This window comes from Lutra lutra, chromosome 3 (assembly GCF_902655055.1).
Source record: "Lutra lutra chromosome 3, mLutLut1.2, whole genome shotgun sequence".
In the NCBI taxonomy this organism is placed as follows: domain Eukaryota; kingdom Metazoa; phylum Chordata; class Mammalia; order Carnivora; family Mustelidae; genus Lutra; species Lutra lutra.
Genome location: NC_062280.1, coordinates 158186405 through 158204630, shown reverse-complemented (window position 1 = coordinate 158204630; position 18226 = coordinate 158186405). Strand labels below are relative to the sequence as shown.

Sequence of the window (18226 nt, the reverse complement as noted above, 5' to 3'; positions counted from 1 at the left end):
TGAAGTTGCTTTTAAATACCTACTGTATTTTAAAGTGTATTTCCAATTTTACAGTTGCCCATGAGTCTTTTTATGTGAAATGTCCAGGATAGACAAATCATAGAGAGAGTAGATTAGTGTTTGCCAAGGCTGGTTTGCAAGAGAGTACAGTACTGTGCCCTTATCCATGGGGGATATTTCCAAGACCCCCAGTGGATGCCTGAAACCATGGATAGTACTGAGCTCTATATATACTGTTATTTCATGTACATACATACCAATTATAAAGTTTTGTTAACTAGGGAAGCACAGCAAGAGATTAACAACAATCATTATGAAATATAACATTTATAGCAATATACTATATTAAAAGTTATGTGACTGTAATCTTCCTCAAAATAATCACATTTTACTGTATTCAGCCTTCTTATGATGATGTGAGATGATAAAGTGCCTATGTGATGGGATGAAGTGAGGTGAATGAGGCATTGTGATGGACTGTTAGGCTACCATGTGTCAGAGTCATCTGCTTGAGAATCACTGTTGATCTCAGGTAACCAAAACCACAAAATCAAGCTGTGAAGGGTTGGGTACTACTGTAATGGGAAATGGGTACTAACGTATATTGGGATTTTAGGGACAATGATAAAATGTTCTAAAGTTAGATAGTAATGATGATCACACAAAGTTGTATGCTTTTTTTTTTTTTTTTTTTAGGGGAAGAAAGAGAGCAGAAGAGAGTGCATGGGAATAGAGGGAGGGTCTGAGGAGGAGATAGAGTCTCACACAGGCTCCACGCCCAGCCGGAAGCCCAGCTTCAGGACTCCATCTCAGGACCTGAGCTGAAATCAAGAGCCTGATGTATAAACAATGATTTGTGGATCACTGAAAAAAAAATTAAATTAAATTAAATTAAAAAATAAAAAAAAGAGAGCCTGACACTTTACCAACTGAGCCACGTAGGGCCCCCTGGATTACACACTTTTTAAAAAGTATATAGTTTGGCATGTGAGTTATATCACAATAAAACTGTTATAAAATAAATCCACATTGGATTCTGAAATCAGTATTCAGTGATGATGGGAAGTAGATGGACACATGACATGGGGAGTAGGTAGACCAGTGCAATATGAAAAATATAATCTGGCAAGAAACATTTAGTGTGGGGAAATGAAGATTTGGAACTGTGCAAATTAGTTAGAATGGAGTAGGAAAACAAGTTATGTCATAAACTAACATGATTTTTTTTCCCCTATGTAGATGAGATAAGTGTATGTTATAATGTAAGACCCAAAGAATGGTTAAAAAATGTAGCTTGTCTTAGGTAATCTTAGAATTTAGGTAATCTTAGAACAATATCATAAATTTTATTTATATCTATATTAAAATAGAAAAGCATAAACCAATCATTTCAGTTAAGTATTATTATCTATATAGTATTCAACTGGAGCTTCTTTTGTAGTATATGAAATTCTTAATGACAAATGGACATTAATCATAAATTTCTGTGTGTATAGTTATAAATTTCTCCATGTATATGTGTGAGTGTGTGTGTGTGTGTGTGTGTGTGTGTGTGAGTGAGAAAGAGAGAGTGTGTGTTTCAGTGTATTTGGAGAGTGGGAAATGGCAAAGTAGTTTGGGAAAAAGGAAGCTAGAGCTTTGCTTCAGGCTCACACATTACTCACCTGTTGTAGAAATGAAGTATTCAAGGGCAAAACATTAAATCACTGAATATGACAGAAAGAATTTAATATTGTTGGTGTTCCATAGCTTGACAAAAATTTAAGAATAGAGTAAGGCTGTAAACAAGGAGAAAGATCAGATTCATAATCGAATAAAATTCTTCAAATTTTCTCCTTTTAAATAACTTTAAAATTTACACTTTTGCATTTGGGGATCAAGCAGCTATTCTCATCTTGCAGGTTTCTTATGCCAAATCCAAGAGCAAACCTGTGTAGCACACTGGCTAAACCAAACTTATTATCAAGCTGTTACGTCCTGGGGATATAATTTTTAGGTAGGAAATTCAATTTATGAACAGAAAGTCAGTTGATTTTATTGAATATTTAAAATGTATTCCTTTCTACAGAATATGTATTTGTAGATAATCAGGATACAGATATTTATCACCAAAATTGAATATAGATCTCATAATAATGGTGGAAAAAACCAATGAGGGTAAAAATAAAAAAAAGTAGTGATTAAGTATGTTGTAGTTTTTTATATCATCGAAATAAATATATCAGTCAGGTTAGATTGCAATGTTGTATTGTATAAAATATAACCCAATATCTTGTTGGCCCCAAAACACCAAAGTTTATTTCTTGTTTACATTACATTTCTAAAAAGGGACAGGCAGATGTCAAAGGAATGGAGGCTAATGAAGGCCCCATGTCCAAGCAATTATTCACCTGTGTCTATATAAGGAGATGTGCCCTGACACTTACAGTTTCAATAGTATACTGACAGCTATTTCTTATTCTCACTTTTTATTGGCCAATGGAATGGCCATGCTTATCTTTGAAAGAGCTGGGGAAATACAATCCCATTATATTCCCAGAAGGAACGGAGCAGGGCTTATAAGGTAAAGAGCATTAGTGAATACTCTTAATAGTTCCTGAGATCACATTTCAATACACTAAATTCAGACTGAAAATAATTGTTTATCTTGTAAAAATCTGAGAATGGCAGAATTTGAGGAATGTTCAAAAATCACCGATAAAAGCTACATAAAACCAAGAATATTTATGTTTAGGGTTAGGATTAAGTCTTCTAAGTAAGATCCAAGAGTAATTAAAACAACTAAACATCTGCCTAATAAAGAGCATTTTAAATCCTATTTCAATTATAAGAAGTAAATATAATAAACATATTTAAATAACAATCTGTATTTCAGTTCTATTAATTGGTATAAGAAAAACTGCTACAAAAAGGAAACCTGGATAAATTTTATCTTTTTGCTTCTGGAGTACTAAGATATGGGATTCTCTCAGAGATGGCTCATAGCAAATCCTACGTAAAAGCTAGAATTATAAATAAAACCTCTTAAATTTATTCCTCACCTTATAAACAGTGGCAAAGTCCTTTTTCAGGGTATTTATTTTCTATTGTTGCTATAATAAACTATAAGCTTGGTGACTTAAAACAACACAGAGTTAGTATCTCCCAATTACAGAGGTCAAAACATCCAAAATCCATGTATTGGCAGGCTATGTTGTGGAAACCCTAGGAGAGTTTCTTTTTCTTACCTTTTCCAGACTTTAGAGGCCTCCTGCATCCTTCACTCATAAATCCCTTCCTCCATTTTCAAGACAACCGTGCAATAACTTCAAATCTCTCTCACCTCTGCTTTTACCATCCTGCCCCCTCTTCATTTCTGACTCTCCTGTCTCCTTCTTATCAGGGTCCTTGTGATGATGATAACTTGTTAACAACATATTGAATTTCCTTATACTAGTTTTGTTTTTGAATTTTCAAAAAAGTTTACAAATTATTCAATTAAATGTCTTCTTCAATTATAAAAAATTTTACTAGAATTCTCATTTACGAGGTTATCAAATTTATCAGTCATAACCTTTCATTACAAATTTCATACAAGGATTTAAATGTACCCAGAAGGATTCACTAAATAAAGTTGATAGTAATTGAGTGTTATATTTTTTCTGATAAACCTCTTCATATCATTTTTAACAAGTCTGAAAGGAGATTTTTCTCTCAAGAACAAACAAGAAAAACAAAAATGGATCTAGTAGTTATTTAGCAGAAATGCCTGAGCTTCTCTATTAGCATAAGGATAAAGAAAGATAACTTTAACAAATTAAGTGTCTCAATGATATAGAAAACTGAAGTGAATACTATGTACAGCAGCTGGAACAAACTGTTAAGTGGCCAGTAGTAGCCACTGAGGTAATATGTTTTCTGCACAGCATATTTTCTGTTATAGCACACATTATATTATTGCCTTATTATCTGAGTGGATCATACTTCATGCTAATAAAATTAAGGTGATGGACGCAACTTCTGTAGATGCTACAAGAATCACTTCTCCACTGAAAGTGATTCTAGTGGAGTACTAAAGAAGTAGAATATAAAGAAATTTTGGCATAAAATTTTTCTGACTTCAAACCTTACAGTAGTAGTGTTAGTAATAGGTTAAAAATCCATTTAGACCAGAGGAGATATTATAGTGACTTAATTCAGACTGATGGGTGATGGGTTTAGGGGTTGGTATTGGTTTGAAAACAATATAGAATGCAATTTCGAAGATGGCAGAGAAGTAGCAGGCTGAGACGACATCAGGTAACATGAGATCAGCTAGATAGTTTATCAAACCATTCCACATACCTACAATTCCAACAGGAGATCAAAGAGAAGAAGAGCAACAATTCTAGAAACAGAAAATCAACCACTTTCTGAAAGGTAGGTCCTGCGGAGAAGAGAATCCAAAGTGACAGGAAGACAGACCACAGGGGGAGGGGCCGGCTCTGGCAAGCAGTGGAGCAACGGAGCACAAAATCAGAACTTTTAAGTCTGCTCCACTGAGGGACATCGCTCCAGAGTGAAGCCGGGGTGAAGCCCACGCAGGGACAGTGTGGTCTCAGGTCCCGCGGGGTTACAGAAGGATTGAGGGTGTCTGAGTGTCACAGAGCTTGCAGGTATTAGAGCGGGGAAGTGGGCTACAGAGACAGAGCTGAGGAGGGAGCTCTCAACTTGGGGTTACCTTAAACTGTGATCTATGGCAGAGTCAGGCCACTGCTGTGTGAGCAGAGACCCCACAAGATCCAGGGAGACCCCCTTGGAAGAGCACGGGGATCTGCTGGGTTTGGAGACTCCAGGCAGGGCTGCGTGCCAGAGACAGAGATGCTTGGTCACAGGCTGGGTGAGCTCAGAGCACAGCCAGAGGCCAGGGAGATGGGAGTGATTGAGCGCTTTTCTCTGAGGGTGGACTGAGGAGTGGGACCCTGAGCTCTCCACTCCTCCAGACCAGAGATTGGGAGGCCACTATTTTCATTCCTGTCCTCCAGAGCTCTATGGAAAGCATTCAGGGAACAAAAGCTCCTGAAAGCAAACCCGAGCAGATTACTTAGCCCGGCCACTGGTATAAGGGCAGTTCAATTCCACCTCAGGCAAAGACACTTGAGAATCACTACAAGAGGCCCCTCCCCCAGAAGATCAGCAAAAAATCCAGCCAAGACCAAGTTCACTTACCAAGGAGAACAGTGGAGTTACAGAGCAGGAGAAAGCAAAGCATGGAATTCATGGCTTTCTCCCCATGATTCCTTAGTCTTGCAGTTAATTTAATTTTTTTAATTTATTTTTTTCCTTCTAATTTTTTTTAACTTTTACCCTTTCCTCTTTTAACCTTTTTTAACTAGTTTACCTTAACAATACCTTTCATTAAAAAAATAATAATAAAAATCTTTTTTGAACCTTCATTATTATAGTCATATTTTATCCTTCATTGTATCTAACTTTATTTTTTTGTATACACATAGGGTTTTTTCTTCTAAAAAATTTGGGGTACAACTTCTTCTAATAGATCAAAATATGCCCTAAATCTGGCTCTGGGCTTGTTCTAGTCTCCAGCCCAAGCAAAATCTCTCCACTTTCTTTTTCTTTATTCTCCCAACCAACTTACCTTATCAACTCCTTTGTTAGAAATAAAAAAAAATTTTTTTTCATCTTTATAGGTATATTTCATCCCTTCATTGTGTTTACCCTTATATATGTTTTTCATTCTTTAAATTGGGAGGTAGGTTCTTCTAAGAGACCAAAATACTCCCAAAATTAGGTGGGTGACCCTGTTCTAGTCACCAGTCTAATATATATATATATTTTTTAAATTTGTTTTCTTTTTAAAAAAAATTTTTTTTTCTGAACTTCTTTTTATCCCCTTCTCCTCCCATGATTTGGGGTCTTTTCTGATTTGGCTAAAGTGCATTTTCCTGGGGTCTTTGCCACCCTTTTACTATTTTATTTGCTCCTTCATATATTCTTATCTGGAGAAAATGACAAGGCGGAAAAACTCACTACAAAAAAAAAAAAAAAAAAAAAAAAGAACAAGAGGCAATACCAAAGGCTAGGGACCTAATCAATACGGACATTGGTAATATGTCAGATCTAGGGTTCAGAATGACGATTCTTAAGGGTCTAGCATGCTTGAAAAAGGCATGGAAGATATTAGAGAAACCCTCTCTGGAGAGATAAAAGCCCTTTCTGGAGAAATAAAAGAAACAAAATCTAACCAAGTTGAAATAAAAAAGCTATTAATGAGGTGCAATAAAAAATGGAGGCTCTTACTGCTAGGATAAATGAGGCAGAAGAAAGAATTAGTGATATAGAAGATCAAATGACAGAGAATAAAGAAGCTGAGCAAAAGAGAGACAAACAAATACTGGACCACGAGGGGAGAATTGGAGAGATAAGTGACACCATAAGATGAAACAACATTAGGATAATTGGGAATCCAGAAGAAGAAGAAAGAGAGAGGGGAGCAGAAGGTATATTGGAGAGAATTATTGTAGAGAATTTCCCTAATATGGCAAAGGGAACAAGCATCAAAATCCAGGAGGTGCAGAGAACCCCCCTCAAAATCAGTAAGAATAGCATCCCGGGAAAAGAAGTCTGTAACATACAATGGTAAAAATATTAGATTGGCAGCAGACTTATCCACAGAGACCTGGCAGGCCAGAAAGAGCTGGCATGATATATTCAGAGCACTAAATGAGGAAAAACATGCAGCCAAGAATACTATATCCAGCTAGGCTATCATTGAAAATAGAAGGAGAGATAAAAAATCTTCCAGGACAAACAAAACCTAAAAGAATTTGTAAACACCAAACCAGCTCTACAGGAAATATTGAAAGGGGTCCTCTAAGCAAAGAGAGACCCTAAAAGTAGTAGACTAGAAAGGAACAGAGAGAATATACAGTAATAGTCACCTTACAGGCAATACAATGACACTAAATTAATATCTCTCAATAGTTACCCTGAATGTAAATGGGCTAAATGCCCCAATCAAAAGACACAGGGTATCAGAATGGATAAAAAACCAAAACCCATCAATATGATGTCTATAATAAACTTATTTTAGACCCAAAGACACCTCCAGATTTAAAGTGAGGGGGTAGAAAAGAATTTACCATGTTAATGGACATCAAAAGAAAGCTGGGGTGGCAATCCTTATATCAGATCAATTAGATTTTAAGCCAAAGACATAATAAGAGATGAGGAAGGACACTATATCATACTCAAAGGGTCCAACAGTACATTAAAAGGATGATTCACCATGACCAAATGGGATTTATTCCAGGGCTGCAAGGTTGGTTCAACATCCGCAAATCAATCAATGTGATACAATACATTAATTAAAGAAAGAACAAGAACCATATGATACTCTCCATAGATGCTGAAAAAGCATTTGACAAAGTACAGCATCCCTTCCTGATCAAAACTCTTCAAAGTGTGGGATAGAGGGCACATATCTCAATAATATCAAAGCCATCTATGAAAAATCCACCTCAAATATCATTCTCAATGGAGAAAAGCTGAAGTTTTTCTGCTAAGGTCAGGAACATGGCAGGGATGTTCATTATCACCACTGATATTCAGCATAGTACTAGAAGTCCTAGCATCAGCAATCAGACAACAAAAAGAAATTAAAGACATCCAATTTGGCAAAGAAGTCAATTATCACTCTTTTGCAGATGATATGATACTATATGTGGAAAACCCCAAAGACTCCACTCCAAATCTGCTAGAACTTGTATAGGAATTCAGTAAAGTATCAGATTATAAAATCAATGCACTGAAATCAGTTGGATTTCTCTACACCAACAACAAGACAGAAGAAAGAGAAATTAAGGAGTCAATCCCATTTACAATTGCACCCAAAACCACAAGATACCTAGGAATAAACCTAACCAAAGGGGCAAAGAATCTGTACCCAGAAAACTATAAAGTACTCATGAAAGAAATTGAGGAAGACACAAAGAAATGGAAAAATATTCCATGCTCATGGATGGAAGAACAAATATTGTGAAAATGTTTATGCTCCCTAAAGCAATCTACACATTTAATGTAATCCCTATCGAAATACCATCCATATTTTTTAAAGAAATGGAACAAATAATCCTAAAATTTATAGGGAACCAGAAAAGACCTCGAATAGCCAGAAGAATATTGAAAAAGAAAGCCAACATTGCTTGCATCACAATTCCAGACTTCAAGCTCTATTACAAAGCTGTCATCATCATGACAGTATGGTACTGGCACAAAAACAGACACATAGATCAATGGAACAGAATAGAGAGCCCAGAAATAGACTCTCAGCTCTATGGTCAACTAATTTCGACAAAGCAGGAAAGAATGTCCAATGGAAAAAAAAACAGTCTCTTCAACAAATGGTGTTGGGAAAATTGGACAGCCACATGCAGAAAAATGAAATTGACCATTTCCTTACATCACACACGAAAATAGACTCAAAATGGATGAAGGACCTCAATGTGAGACAGGAACCCATCAAAATCCTTGAGGAGAACACAGGCAGCAACCACTTTGACCTCAGCCACAGCAACTTCTTCCTAGAAACATCACCAAAGTCAAGGGAAGCAAGGGCAAAAATGAACTATTGGGAATGCATCAAGATTTTGCACAACAAAGAAACAGTCAACAAAACCAAAAGACAACTGGCAGAATGGGAGAAGATATTTGCAAATAACATATCAGATAAAGGGCTAGTATCCAAAATCTATAAAGAACTTATCAAACTCAATACCCAAGGAACAAATAATCCAATCAAGAAATGGGTAGAAGACATGAACAGACATTTCTGCAAAGAAGACATCTAGATGGCCAACAGACACATGAAAAAGTGTTTACTATCACTTGGCATCAGGGAAATACAAATCGAAACCACAATGAGATACCACCTCACACCAGTCAGAAAGGCTAAAATTAACAAGTCAGGAAATGACAGATGTTGGGAGAGAAAGGGGAACCCTCCTACACTGTTGGTAGGAATGCAAGCTGGTGCAGCCACTCTGAAAAACAGTAAGGAGGTTCCTCTAAAAGTTGAAAATAGAGCTGCACTCTATCCAGCAATCGCACTATTGGGTATTTACCCCAAAGATACAAATGTAGTGATCAGAAATGGTATGTGCACCTGAATGTTTATAACAACAATGTCCACAATAGCCAAACTATGGAAAGAACCTAGATGTGCATCATCAGATGAATGGATAATGAAGATGTGGTATATATACATATACATACATACAATGGAATACTATGTAGCCATTAAAAGATGTCAATCAGAGAAAGAGAATTATCATATGATCTCTGATATGAGGAATTGAGAGGCAGGGCTGGGGGTTGTGGGGGGGGGGTAGGGAGGGAAAAAAATGAAACAAGATGGGACTGGGGAGGGAGACAAACCATAAGAGACTCTTAATCTCACAAAACAAACTGAGGGTTGCCAGGGGGAGGGGGGCTAGGGAGAGGGTTGTGGGGTAATGGACATTGGGGAAGGTATGTGGTGGAAGTGTGTAAACCTGGTGATTCACAGACCTGTACCCCTAGGGCTAATAATACATTATATGTTAATAAAAAAATAAAAACTAATTCAAAAAAAAAGAAAACAATATAGAATGCATACCTCATCCTACCACACACTATGCAAAGTGATATAGGAACAAAGAGAAGTTTTAGACATTATGTGAATCTCTGAAATTGTTGCTCCGTTAGGAAGTGTGAGTAATGAAGAGAAAGTATTTGGAGAATCATCAAAAATTTCAATGTTTGTATAAACAGTAAATATAATATAAATTACGTCTGAAAATACAGAAGGAAGTTTGGATCTAATTTAAACAGAAAAGATTAAGTCTGAATTTTCCAAAAGTGTTGTTTATGGATAATGTGTAAGACATAATTTTGTTAAGACGTGATTTTAAAATGTAGGAATTTGTTTTGTGTGAATATACACTTTTGGCTCTGCACCCACAATCAGTTAAGAATTACATGCATATTTTTCAGAGTGACTAGATTACACTGAGTACCAAAAAGTCACATGAATAAATTAAATTGAAGGATTTCATCTTATAAAAATATTGGGATATTAGTAACATCCTAAAATTATTGTGTAGCATATGCCATCAATTTTTTTCTACATCTAGTTACTTTTAAAAACTTAAATTTTCTAGTATTTTCATCAACTGTTCTTTTGTAAGTAGTAAGCGATATTTGTTTTATATTTAAAACACTGAGTTCAATTTATATATTCACATAAATATATGCATACTGTATTGCCAGACACACCACACAATAACTTCATGAATACTTAATGCTTTTTATTCAGAATGTACATAGATTTCATGAAGTCCCCCCACTGCTGCATAAACAGTTCATAAAACCAGCATGATCTGACTGTGCAAGTACTTTTTAAAATTAAATCGATAGTAAATTTTAATTATTTATCCAAAATGTATTATGAGCTTATATTTTGCCAGTAGTGTTTGATGGCAACATTGTGACTAGGCTTAAACTCTTACACAATATAAGTTATATAATATAAAATATAGAATATATTTAGATTATTATGTCATCATGTTATGGTTCTTTTTTTTTTTTAAGATTTTATTTATTTATTTGACAGAGATCACAAGTAGGCAGAGAGGCAGGCAGAGAGAGAGGAGGAAGTAGGCTCCCCGCTGAGCAGAGAGCCCGATGTGGGGCTCGATCCCAGGACCCTGGAATCATGACCTGAGCCGAAGGCAGAGGCTTTAACCCACTGAGCTACCCAGGCGCCCCTCATGTTATGGTTCTTATCTCAAATAATTAATAAAAGCATATTGCTAGAGTAATGTGTATGGTAATTTTTTTCTAATAGCATATGTATACTGATATCATACTGTAAAAAGAAAAAAAAGGAAGGAAAAAAAAGCCACTTAGCACTCTTATAAAAAGGCATCCTACATAATGATCATGATTGGGCATGATTCCTTGAGCTATGCTTTCACTATTTTCTTTTCAGCTTGTTTACCATTAAGCAGGCAATTGGGTTATTTTGTGTGATAGATCTATTTCCTCACACAATGTCTACATATTGCCAACAGCTCATTGAGTTGAAACAAACTGCATGACATACCAAAGAAGCCCATATATATATATATATATATATATATATATATATATATATATATAAAATATATGCATATATATATGCATATATATATGCACATATATATATATGCACATATGACTTACATACATATAGCTTATAAAACTTAGTGATACGGGCAAAACTTGTAATTCTTCAGCAATAAATGCCACCTAAATAATGACAAATTGCAATAAAATGTGTAATGAACAAGGCTGTTGCAGTTGACAACAAAGTCATGATAGTGTTAGAGAAATGTTTCAAGAGAAAAGAAAATAACTAATTTAAGTGGAATCAAGTATCACAAAATGAAATATACTAGAATTCACAAAATAATACAACTTGAGTTAGTGACAATTTCTGGTAATATCTACTTGATAATGGAGTTTATTACACAAGTTCTAATAGAAAGTCCTGCTGAATGCAGTTAAAAGCCATTTAAGCTGAACAGTGATGATTATGTCATCATGCCTTCTGTTGAATTTTATGGAAGAATAAAACCAGGAAACACTGCATTTTCAATGAGAAAACTGACAGGGAGAGAATCCTTAGATATCTGCATTTAGATAGACTGCCCAACATTATATTTCTGCCATTTGTGACCCATCCCCTTTTGAATCCAAACCCTGAAAGCTAAAAACTTGTGTTTATAATTACAGAAATGCAGTTTTATATCATTTCATGCAGTAGACAATGAATAATCACACTTGCAAATATCCAAAGATGATTTATAATCTTTATCAGCAGCTGATAATTAAAAGTAAATAACTAGATTATTTTTGTTTATTTTATTGCTTGACTAAATTTAATTTAATTTGACTTTCAGGCTACATATAAAAATCTTAGTTTGAACCTTAGATTGAAAGAGACCATAACCCAAGGCCAGTGATTCTTAAACTTTGGTGTACAGTAGAATCACCAGGGGGAAGAGGAAGAGGGTGGTCTCTAAAATACTGAGGGTCTCCTGGGTGGTTTAGTGAGTTAAGCATCTGCCTTCAGCTCAATTCATGATATCAGGGTCCTGGGATCTAGCCCTGTGTCAGGCTCCCTGATAAGCAGTCTGCTTCTCCTTCTGGCCCTGCCCTCACTTGTGTGCTCTCTCTCTCTCAAATAAATAAATAAAATCTTTAAAAATATATTGATATTTATTCTTTGCTTTTATCTACAGATACACAGACTTTATTGATATGGGCGATTACCTTGTCATCTATAGTTTTAGAAGTTCTCTACATGATTTCAGTATTCAGTATAGTTTGAGAAGCTAAAGCCCTATTCCTTTTCAAAGACTGTTTTTGGAGAATCTGAAAGGAATTGAAAATTGAGAATATGACTGAAACATCTTGATATTACTATCAAACTGTACGTTGATGATCACTATGCCTTCTGAAACCCCATTAACTATATTACCAATGATGGGGGAGGCTTAAAATAATAATTCAAGCTCTGTTCATGATCTTGATCTAACAAAACCTCATATTTGGTCTCGACTATCTATATCAAACCCAAATTAAGCTGCTACATGTAGTACAGTATGTTCTAGACAAAAGTCAATGACTATTGATTCTGGTTCAAAGTAATGAGCAGGAGTAGACATGGTGAAAAGACAGAAACAAATAATCCTAAAAAAAAAAAATAAACAAATAAAAAAACACCACAAACTAATAATCCTTGATCACATACTGCTGTGTGTTCTCCTTAAATTTTTCTTATAGCAATATCATTAGAACTAAGCAATATCATTAGAACTAAGTTCCTCACTATTTGGCAGATTTTAAAAATTGGTAATTTGGAGAGTTAATTATCTTGTTCAAAGTATGGGCTTAGGCAGGAATCATAAAAAATTCTGACTCAAAAGACTTTCATCTTTTTAACTTGCTGGATTTACATTTTAGTTCCTTTTAGAAAACAATAAATCATAAAAATGATTGAGATGTAGAATTTTTTAAAAAGATTTTATTTATTCATTTGACAGACAGAGATCACAGTTAGGCAGTGAGGCAGGCAGAGAGAGAGGAAGGGAAGCAGGCTCTCTGCTGAGCAGAGAGCCCAATGTGGGGCTCGATCCCAGGACCCTGGGACCAGGACCCGAGCAGAAGGCAGAGGCTTTAACCCACTGAGCCACCCACATGCCCCAAGATGCAGAATTAAAAGAACAATTTGGTTCATACTGCCATAAACCACAGGATAGATGGGTCTCATCATTGTTAAAGATGTGGAGGAGAAAAAACATATGTGTGAATGGACTTGATTGAAAAAAGTCTCAACACGGCCCTTAATAACTCAACATCCAAATTAATGCAATTGCTTGAATCTAATGTAACTGAAATCTTGTGGGGGTAAACAAATCAAATATATACTATGGACATACACACACATATATAATTATGATAGGGAGTCTATTTTCATTTGATAAATCCCTTGTAATTTCATCTTATAATTCAACTTTCTTCTTACAAACTCAATGAAAGCCCTTAACATTCTGATTATAAATTACATTACAAAATGTATTTGGACTGTGTGGCATGTCTCCTAAAAAACTATCAACCTGTGTATCTTTGCCCATAATAATTTCTCTGTTCACAATATTTTCTATTGTTCCCTCCCATCTGGCTTAGAAATATAATGTTCCTTTTCTTCTAAATATAAAAGTTACTTCAGCAAATTCTTTCAGATCAAGACAGGAGTAAGCACTGCCCTCTTCAATCTTCATCCATCCCCTTGATGCTCATTCCTTAAGTAAATGGGAACATTAACAACTTTTTGAGCACAGAACCTTGATATCAGAAAGAAAGACTGTCTTGAAATCCTAGCTGGAAGCTTATTAGATGCTTAATTTTGGCTACATTGCTTTGACCAAATACATTGTACTCTCCCCATAGTAAATTAAAAGTTATTATTTTTTTAAAGTTAGTATTTTATAAAGATGTTGAAAAAATATAAATAAGGCATATAAAGTACACATTCTATTATGCATTTAAACATCAGTTTAATGTATATTATTTAGTCTTATAATAAAGTCAACTTGTTGAGATATACCTTTACTATATATTCTATTATATATAAAATTATAAATAAAATATATGAATGTACTTAAAACATTTTTGAATTTTTCACTTTGTTTCATTTGTTGGAAGAAATAAATTTCATAGTATTAGCATTTCTTTCAATCATCAAGATGTGATCTGTTTTTCAATATTGATTTTCTTTTTTTTTTTCTTTATTTGACAGAGAGAGAGATCACAAGTAGGCAGAGAGGCAGGCAGAGAGAAAGGGGGAAGCAGGCTCCCCGCTGAGCAGAGAGCCTGATGTGGGGCTCGATCCCAGGACCCTGGGATCATGACCTGAGCCGAAGGCAGAGGCTTAACACACTGAGCCACCCAGGCACCCCTCCAATATTGATTTTCTAACAAGTTCATATTCATATTCTATTACCTTTCATTTACACGCGCGTGCACACACACACACACACACAAACACATCCTGCTGTCCTTTCCAAGTTTGGCAATATTGTTAACTAAAGCAACTCCTGTGCTTATGGACCAAATTCAAATTCCCTATTTTACTGACTGCTTAATTCCTGCAAAATTAAGCCACCTGCTTACTTAGTGCAACATTACATTAACTCATTTTGATTATACTGCAGACTGCAAGTGCCAATGTAAATAGTGACTAGGCACATCTCCAAAATATTTTCTAGCAGCATATTCTGTGCTCTATGGACACTTTGAACTGACCTATGTGTTTATAGTCATTTAATATGCAGTAAAAATGTTAGCATAAAATAAATACTCAAAAAAGAGGGAAAGCAACAACAAAAGTTATCCAGCAATAATAAGGAAATTTATATGGAAGTTGGAAATTCAGTATGTGGAATTACACCATCACACTCCCCAGGGACAAAAACAAAAATGCATCATAAAATGATCTCCACTTGTAGTTAGGTGCCTCTTCTTTTATCAACTTGATTAGAACAATACATAATCAGAGGGTTATACACACATACAAACACAAATTCAAATATTTAATAAATAATAATCCTGGATTTTCATGACCTAAATTCATCAACGTATTGCCAAATTTTCTCATTTCTTCTAGTTGTTAGAAAATATGTACCCCACATATAGAATGTACTTGATTGACTTACATTTCAAGAAATTTTAGGATCTATATTATATTCCTCTAAATTTCCCCTCATTCTCTAAATTACATTTAACAGTTTAAAGATATCATCTTATATATACATACATAAAATGTATACATTATGCCATATATGGATACATTATGTATACATGCACACACATATATGTATATGTGTATATGTGTGTTTGTGTGTGTATATATCATTATCTGTGACAATGGCATAGTAGGAAGCACAGGAATGTGTCTCCCTACTGAGATAAAATTGCAATGGCTGAATCTGCCTAAGGTAACTATATTAGAACCTGAGTCTACTGAAGGCTTACAATTTCAAGAAGAAAGCTTGTAAGGTAAACAACTTAATTTCAGTCAATTTCTGCTCTTAGCACAGTAGCACCTACTATCCTGAAGCCCTGTGGCCATAGTAGCAGCTCAGCAAGTGTTCCAGAAGCAGCTTGGCTACATAGCTTGGGGGATTCAGGGTGGGCAAAAAAGACCCTGTCTCTGAATATCAAGTATCTCTGCTATAATTGCTGATTACTGATTCTGATGCCAGAGAAGTGGAGAAATATTATCAAAACTAAGAAGGAAGGAAGGAAGGAAGGAAGGAAAGAAGGAAGGAAGGAGGGAAGGAAAGAAGGAAGGAAATGGTTTCTAAATACTTACTGAAGGTATACCTTATTATCAAATATACTAAAGCATATAGTGTAGAAAACATTTATGCAAAATCTAAAGGACAATATCAAGCAAACAAATAAATGTACTATTGTGAGCAAACATTCTATGCAATGATTAAAACTATGTGGTTCCTCTCATTATCTCTAGAATTGATTCCATACTTTATTCTGACACTCCTCAGATATTTCAAGTCACACTTATCACTGTTTTGTTACACAATTTCCTTCCCCACATAAATTTCCTTATTAATTCTTTTCCTCTCTTTTAAAATGTTTCCCATTTAGCTTAAGTATAAATACCTTCTATAGTCCTCCTGTTATAAAGAGCTCCCATAATAAATTTATATTCATTTCCATTTTCTAAAAGATTTTATTTTTTATTTGAAAAATAGAGCAAGAAAGAAAGCAAGAGCATGGGGGAGGGGCAAAGGGAGAGGGAGAAACAGACTCCCCACTGAGCATAAAGCCCGATGGGGGGGCTCCATCCCAGGACCTTGAGATCATGACCTGAGCCAAATGCAGATGCTTAACCAACTGAGCTGTCCAGGCACCCCTAGTTTCCATTTTTTAATTGCAGTAAAATAACATAATATCCACCATTTTAACCATCTATAAATATAAAATTTAGTATACTAAGCACATGAACAATGTTGTGTGACCTTTACCATTATCTTTTTCAATAACTTTTATCATCCCAAATAGAAACTCTGTATCCTTTAAGCATTAACTTATTATTCCCCTTTCCATTTAGCCCATAGTAACTTCTTTTATTTATTTATTTATTTATATGACAGTGAGAGAGGGAACACAAGCAGGGGAGGTGGGAGAGGGAGAAGCAGGCTTCCCACCAAGCAGGCAGCCGGATGTGGGGCTTGATCCCAGGACCCTGGGATCGTAACCCGAGCTGGGGATCGTGACCCGAGCTGAAGGCAGATGCTTAACGAATGAGGCACCGAGGTGCCCCCATAGTAACTTCTATTCTACTTTTTGTATCTATGAATTTGACCACTCTCAGAACCCCCTATAAGGAAAAGCATACGATGTTTCTTTTTGTGGCTGAGTTACTTCACTTATTTTAAGTCTTCAAGGTTTATCCATATTGTGGCATGTGTTAGAACTATCTTTTTGGTTGTGAACTAAAGGCTGACAAAAAATTACCATTTTAAGGTGGATAATGTTGAAAATTAGGAGCTGGTGCAAAGGATGAATTACACATTGTTGAAGCAGAGGCAATGAATTATGAAGTCAATCCAATTAAAGTCACACTGACAACTCTAAAAATGTCTGTACAGCCAGCAGTTTCCCTTGGAGGCTTTAAAATAACACCATGTGTGGTCTTATAGCTGAGATGTGTTTCAGGGCCTGTGCATATTAGTGGACAGAGCTTAGTAGCTCTGGAAGAAGATGTGGAGTCAGAAGACAAAGGATGTAAAACTCATTAGTAGATCTGGAAAGTGCTCTGTCCCTGGAAGTGATAGCAAGTTTCCACAGAAAAAAGTAAAACTTGCTGCTCCTGAAGATGATGATGATAAGGAAGCTAAAGAAAAGCCTCCAGCAAAGAAATCTATACATGTTAATCCAGATAAAAATATAATCCGGTAAAAATCCAATATCCAGAAAGAAAAAATCCAGAAAAATACAGGGGGGAGGGAATCCAGATAAAAATACAAAAACCAAACCAGAATGGAAAAAACTCAAAATCATCAACACCAAGACTGACAGGTCAAGAATATTTCAAAAAACAGGAAAAGCTCCCAAAACACCATGGACCTAGTTCTGTAGAAGACATTAAGGCAAAAAGGTAAGCAAGTATAGAAAAAAGTGGTTTTCTTCCCATAGTGGAAGGCAAGTTCATCAATTATATGAATAATCACTGCCAGGTGACTAATTGAGTGGCTACTGAAGATCTCTGGCAGTGGAGGAAGTCTCTTAAAGAAAACAGTTTAAACAGTTTGTTAAAATTTCAGTCTTCTTTCATTCTGTAATAATTGATACAGTTGATATCTGGCTATCCCTTTTATAATGCAGAGTGAGAACTTTCCCTCCCATGTCTGATAAATGTTGTCTAGGTTCCATTACCAAGAATGTGTTTTCCAAAATGCCTGTTTAGTTTTTAAAGATGGAACTCCACCCTTTGCTTGGTTTTAAGTATGTATGGAATGTCATGATAAGATATAGTAGTAGTGGTAGCCAGACAAATGGAAGTGTAGAGATAAAAATATGCATTTGAAATAAACTCAATATTTTAATAAAGTTAAAAAAATGTATATTCACATTA

General features: G+C 35.4%; 1 pseudogene; it reads left to right on the top strand.

Annotated features, from left to right (window-relative positions):
- Nucleotides 1-17933, top strand: part of LOC125095641 (nucleophosmin-like) — a 51008-nt pseudogene extending 33075 nt beyond the window's left edge.
- Nucleotides 17934-18226: the final 293 nt, after the last annotated feature.